Source organism: Primulina huaijiensis, chromosome 17 (assembly GCF_012295235.1).
Source record: "Primulina huaijiensis isolate GDHJ02 chromosome 17, ASM1229523v2, whole genome shotgun sequence".
In the NCBI taxonomy this organism is placed as follows: Eukaryota; Viridiplantae; Streptophyta; class Magnoliopsida; order Lamiales; family Gesneriaceae; genus Primulina; species Primulina huaijiensis.
Genome location: NC_133322.1, coordinates 14330682 through 14337972, shown reverse-complemented (window position 1 = coordinate 14337972; position 7291 = coordinate 14330682). Strand labels below are relative to the sequence as shown.

General features: G+C 37.8%; 1 pseudogene; it reads right to left on the bottom strand.

Moving 5' to 3' along the window:
* Positions 1–2700: 2700 nt before the first annotated feature.
* On the bottom strand, positions 2701–5158 carry LOC140962621 (protein MANNAN SYNTHESIS-RELATED 1-like; annotated as a pseudogene).
* Between the last annotated feature and the right edge of the window lie 2133 nt (positions 5159–7291).

Sequence of the window (7291 nt, the reverse complement as noted above, 5' to 3'; positions counted from 1 at the left end):
GCTTTTCATGTTAATTAGTTTACGAATTATATCATAATTAACGTGTCCAAGTCTACCATGCCACAAAAAAGAAGACTCAAGGAAGTAAGCAAAAGTATTAACTTTATTCATCACATGCTTAATAGTCATTACATTGAGTTTGAATAACCCATTACAAACATAACATTTGCCAACAAACATTCCACTTTTCGACAAAACAACCTTATCTGACTCAAAGGCAATGCAGAAACCAGGCTTGTTAAGAAGCGACTCAGACACCAAGTTCTTGCGGATGTCAGGTACATACAGCACATTGTTCAGAGTCGGTTTTTTTCCAGATGTCATTTTTAGAACAACTTTCCCTTGACACAAGATTTCAGAAGCAGCGGAATTTCCCATGAATAGTTTTTCTCCATTCTCATATTCCTCAAGAGTAGCAAACATCTCTTTGTCCGAGCAAACATGGCGAGTGGCACCAGTGTCGATCCACCACTCCCTTGGGTTCGAACTCACCAGATTAACTTCTGATATTATAGCACAGAGATTCATGTTCGAAACCTCTTGAGATATGTTCTCCACCACATTCACCTCTCGGTTTCTCTTTGGCTTCTTACATTCAGATGCCTTGTGACCCATACCATCACAGTTGTAGCATTTTTCGGAGAACGTTTTCTTCGAAATGCCTCCCTTGGGTCTCATGTTCAACCTTTTGTTGAAGGAGGAAAATGTTTTCTTTTTCGAGCTTTAACCATGCTTGATAACATTTGCCTTAGCGACAACAGGAGAAAACAATCGTCTTTCTGAACTCTTGCTGTCTTCCTTGATGCTAAGTCGAACAATGAGCTCTTCAACATTTATCTCTTTGCGCTTGTGCTTCAAATAATTTTTGAAATCCTTCCAAGCTGGCGGTATCTTTTCAACAATAGCAGCCACAAGGAATGATTCGCTCAAAGTCATCCCCTCACCGTGAATCTCGTAAAGAATCACTTGGAGCTCTTGAAATTAGCTGATAACTGGCTTTGAATCCACCATTTTAAAGTCCAAAAAGCGGCCAACAAGAAACTTCTTGGTCCCGACATCCTCGGCTTTGTACTTTCTGTCAAGAGATTCTCACAGCTCTTTAGCCGTTTTGTTTTCATAAAACACGTTGTAGAGCGAATCGGCCAATCCGTTTAGTACATAGTTTCGGGATGAGAAATCAAAATGATTCCATGCCTCCACCGCACTAACAAATTCAACATCTCCCTCACCCTCTTTGAGTTTAGGAGAATCCTCAGACAAGAATCTGGCCAGGTTCAGCGTCGTCAAGTAGAACAGCATCTTCTGCTGCCACCTTTTGAAGTCCACACCAATGAACTTTTCAGGTTTTTCACCGAGACTGGCTGGGACAGTAACCGCAGCAGCACTTGGGGTAACATGAGGGACAACTTGAGGCGGCACAAGAGGGACAACATGACCAATTGTCCTTTGCACATTTGTTTCAGCAGCCATATCTGAAACGAACTACGTAATGATTAGTCTGTTTTAAGCTTGTTAGATAAAATGCTAACAACAGTAGCGTAGAAATGGATTCGTAAAGATAAAGCATTAAACGAAACAATTGTGTTTTTTACAGTATGACTATCGTGTAAAAGAAAGCGAAACCAAACCGAGGCCTGTAGCTTGTACAGTTTCCTTAAAACAGATTCGCCCCCTCCGGGATGTTCTTTGAGGTTCCAGCGGACGTCTGTTTCCCAGGATACAATGGACAGACTAGCAGTGACGCCGCACAAATCACTATGCTAGCAAACAAAACAGTACCTGAACTTTATCAGTGGACGAAGATGGAACAGAGCAGCAGCAAGGCAGAGAAGAGCAGCAGCAAGATGGATGCAGAATGTAGGAGAAGGTGGATTTCGGTGAGTTGTTCTTGGCTAGGCACATCCCCTATTTATACATGTCAATATCATCCATATGAAAGGCCAAAGGTTGCCTTAAATATGGTAGATGAAGCACCAAGAGTTGGGTCAAATGAAACACCAAAAGCCAAGCCATGCGAAAGATCACAAGGGCAAGTAAAAGGACTCGATCGAAAAAAAAATAACAAAAGATGGCATAGACTAGCTAGGTGATTTTTGCCTTGATCGGTCCGACATTCGACGCACTCAGGTCGCGCTCATACGCTTGCACACAAGTCAAACCTTTTTCCACTGCTAATCGGGCCCATGATTTGCACCACCCCCTGCGCTAGCGTGTGCGATAGAGAGCCTCTTGACTAATCATTGTTACACCTACATAAAGTGTAACACAATATAAACTTAACTATACAACTTTGTTTTTTCAATGGGACAAAACCACCTTTCCACATTTCCATTCACGCACATGGAAAGCCCATGAATCTCACAACCCATACCTTTAATCCAACATGAAGTTTGAGATAAAAACTTCTGTCTCAAAAATCAGTTTGAGAAATCTCATCTCTGATCTTGACACCCAAAAAAATTCGTTTCTCGACGTTTTTTATAACACTGGCTGTTAGCAAGATATGACACAAAATAACAACACAAAAAACATCTGTAAACAATAGAAGACATTTACGTACAATGCATAGTCCCAACTCTTTATGAGCTGCGAGCGACTTTACAAAGCAAAGTAACAACTTACAACGGCTCTTTATAAAGCTGCCGGGGGGGATATTCTCTTATTCATTGTACAACAAATATTTATAGTTAGCCCTTAGTTTTAACAAAAGCACGAGTGCGCCTCATGATTCTTCTTTCGTATATAGATGGATAGGTAATCGGTGGCAGAATCATTCGAGGCACCACCTTTCTCGGCCGGAACAAACACTTGTGTCCTGCCGGAAGCAATCCTCTGCTCCAAGACGCTGGAATAGAACCTGCCTGTGACTGCTGGAACGAACACGTCTCCTTGCGCACACATGTAGTAATCGAGTAACCTTTCATATTCAGGAATTTCAGAGTTTAAAAACTTCGCCTTTCCATAAGCTGGCATTATTACATCCTAGCATGGCAAAGTATTAATATATAGTCACCATCAGAGGTTTATTTTGTGGTAAATAAAAGGACATTGAAATATCTTCAAGAAATTATTTATTATATTTTTAAGAGATTATGACGTTTAATTAATTATCTAATGTTACCGGACCTTAGTAAAAGTGTTGGGAAAAGCATTCCTGAATTCTTTGAAACTGTCACCCTGCCATCTTGTCTGAGTTGAATACACATTTACCTGTTCTTTAAACCCAATCCTCGTCAAAAACTCCGCCATCTCCTCCCCATCGTAGCACTGTTTACTCGATGCATCTGCTTCCAGGCAGCTCTTATTCTGCAGCATTTCAGACCTTAGGTCGATGACGACAAAACGTCCCTTAGATGTCTGGCTCAGGCTTCGCAATGCTCCCACCATCGAATCCACAAGTCCTTGCAACTCAGCCTGAAGTTTAAGGCTTTCAAACATAGTCGGGCATTGGTATGTACTTGCTAACTTGTTCTCTTTTGCCTTTATCGGTGAAGAATCGAAGCGAGTGACAATCCTCAAGTTTCTTTTGGCACGGAAAAGGGGCTAAATTTCTGAGTCGATGAAACTCTCCGAAACTCTTTCAGGGATCCTCACAATGGGGAGCCTCGAGTTTGATTGTTCAATGGGTGGATCCTCGTCAACTCGGACTACTCCCTTCAAGGTTGTAACGAAGTTGTTGACATCGTAGATGTCTCCGAAAGACCTGAAAAAAAATTATATCGAGCGTGTACGTACATTATAACAAACAAAAAATTAAAATTGAGTTGAAACAATTCTTACTAACACAAAAAAAATTAATGCAAAATTTTCATTTATCAAAATCTCAGCATAAATTCAATATAAAATAGATAATTCTTCAAGTATTATTGTTCAATATATCTATATACAATATATTCGTTGTAACTTGAGCATTATTCATTATAATTTTAGTTTTCTGTCTAGTCAAATTTGAGACTAAATTTTGGCTAATTAGATTATCAAAACATTATCTTGACCAACTTAATTATTGGATGATTTTCCGAACTTTTTGTAGTATGTCGTACTTTGATCAAAGTTATGACTAGAAGATTTTTCATGAAAAGACTCACTTTTTTTCTCCAAATTTAGTTCCTTTTATATCAGGAAGTGCAAGTGTTGCACCAAGACGCCTTGCTACTTCAACAGCATTGGCTACCTGAGATACAACAAATATAATGTTACCATATAAGTAATGTATTTCTTGGAGAAGAGAGAAAATAAGATTTAATAAAACCTGGGAAGCATGAAATTCAGGGCCATGAGTCAGTGAGAAAAAGATGTAGCCATTTGACTGACCTTTTCCTTCTGCATAACGAACTAATATTAATAAAAAGTTGATACAAGATTCTACACATAATTGGATTTCTAATAAAATATATTTATATTTGGAAATAAAACTTACTGAATGTCGGTTTTTTCCAGCAACGTTTGGCTGGTTTGTAGTCATGTTGCTGCCAGGGGCCGTAACTCTCTTCAACCAATACAACCTCACTGGTTTTCGAAACTCTGAACTCGTTATCAGCGGCTCTGGGTGACTCTTGCGCGGTTTCCTTCAATAAATAATTGAAAATTCATTCATTCCTCATATATATGCACTTTTTACTGTTACAACTTTTAAAATTCTATCTCATTTTATCGATCGATCTTTGAAAATTTATGATGAATTTTAATTTCTATGAATTGGGATGTCATAAAATTATGAAAAAAGTAAAATATTTCTGTTTCATATATAGATCACTTTCAAATTAGGCAACACCAATAAAAATTTTGATGTCTCAACTGGAAAAAAAAAAAAAAAGAAAATCAAACATGACTACTAGTTGACTATGAAAAAACTGTCCTCTCTTAATGCATGAAATATATGCAAGTCGACTCAAATTCAAAACTATTTTTTGAACAAGTCAACTGATCTTTTACACCTTACCTACAAAAAAAGGAAATCCTTTCTATACTTAACAATATAGCTTAAACTATATATCAATCATAAACTCTACATTTAATTGATAAAGTTAAAGAGGAAAGGATTTTTTTAACTTACAAAAATTGGATCAATATGATCCCTTTTGATCATGTTTCCCAGCATTATGAACATGGAGAATGTAAGGATTGCAGCCATCACTTGCCTCAAGTCAATCACCATTTTCTCTCTTTTTTTTCCCTTTGTAACTCCTTGCATAAAACATACACCTTTATATAATTAAAAATACTAAATGCACAAAAGAATCTGAGGTTAATTAGAAGAGTGATCTCTGTGTGAATTTGTCTGCATGTATCTAAGCAATTAAAGAAGTTGGTAGGACGGATGGAGGAATTTAGTCGAGTGACGTTTGCACGAGTTGCACCGATTGAGAGTAGTTTCGAAAGGCAGAAAACACCAGAAAATGGCTTAAATTTGGAGTAGAGAAGACAGCCAAGAGACAGCTCGCATAATGCATGCAGTGATGCTAGCAAAGGAAATAAAATCTAATTCATAGAAATAAACTATTTCATCAACACCAGAAATATTTTTTCTTTCTTTCCTTTTTTTTGGCTTTTCCCTACTCATAAAGTATTTACAGTGTTCTTAATAAAAAAAATGAATTTATGAAAAAAGATTTGCTGTTTGTGGATTATGATGAAATGAATCTATTTTTATCATGATCAGTTTGCTTTAATATTTATTCAAAGAGTGGTCGGATACATCAACTTCTCATCCCAATGATATTTATTTATGCTTGAAATGAAATTAAGGGGTAGAATATATTAATTTTCTTCCTATTATGAGGAAATTTAAGGAAAGAGTTACTTGAACTACACTTATCGATAATAAGTTACCAGCGTAGATGGAAATTGTTAAAAGACAATCAGCTTTTCGCCATCGTTGTATTCTTTTTGTTAGCTAGTATATAGGAGATAAGTCATCAGGATAAACATGTTCTGCAATCTACGTTTCTAGTTGGTTCAGCTATTATAAATAGTAGCTCTCTGTCCTTTGTAGCTGTTAATGCACATACGAGAAATACATTCTCTAATTCAGATCTTTTGCACTTTAACATGGTATCAGAGGAGAAAATCACTCGCTTCTGCTGCTGGACTCCGGCCTTTGATTTTGATGCAGACAAGATCTAGCTAAACTTGTTGCAATTCACTGAGTGCTCGCCACAATCATTATTATTATTTTTTTTTGGCAAAATCAAGATCTAGCTCGCGTTTGAAGAACTCTCTTAGGCGAAGCAGTGCTCGATTGAGATATGATATATGTTGCTGATTACAGTTATTTGAATTCTCTTCCCTGATTTCGTGATGGCAACTGCAAATGCTTTCAATGATCCATTGTTTCTACATCCTTCTGACATGCCAGGTATGAATTTGGTGAATGATAAGCTCCTCGGAGTTGAGAACTATGGAATCTGGAGTAGAGCTATGCTTATTGCGTTAAGAGCTAAGAACAAAATCAGCTTCATCGATGGATCATATCCGCGACCTGAAGTTGGACATGCCACTCTGAACCATTGGGAACGATGCAATGCTCTGGTTCTTTCATGGAGCATGAATACCGTTTCCAAAGAGATTTTTGGAGGTATTGTCTATTCCACAGATGCATCAGTAGTTTGGTCTGATTTGAAAGAGCAATTTGATAAGGTAAATGGATCACGGATCTTCTTTATTCATCGTGATATCAGCCGATTGGTTCAAGGAAATAATACTATCTCTGTCTATTAATCCAAACTTAAGCATCTTTGGGACGAGTATGCTTCTTTAGTCACTTTTCCTTCTCTGCAAAGCAATACTTGAAGCACGAACAACAAAAAAGGTTGCTCCAATTTCTTATAGGATTGAATGATAGCTATATGTCAATTCGTTGCCAAATCCTTATGGTGAATCCACTTCCCAATGTTGGACAAGCCTTTTCTATTTTTTCACAAGAGGAAAAACATCGATCTTTGGTTCCAATGGATACACAGCCAGCTTCTGTATTTTACTCCTCACAATATAAGTCCGAGGAAATTAAGAAGTATCAGACTCAGAATTCAAATCTCAATCCTTGCGAGTATAGTAACATGACAGGGCATACTAAAGCCACGTGTTACAAACTAGTTGGCTATCCTCCAGGGCACCGTTTCTATGGGTAGCAACTTCGTTCTGACAATAAAAGGAGTTTCAGGGGTTATGGAAATCCTAAGAACCACCTGTGTCCGTGAATTTAGCAGAAGACTGTGACTCCAAGGAAGAAGAAGCAACCACCAACAAACCTGCTGTCCCATTTTTCACTTCACCACAGTATGCGGAGATC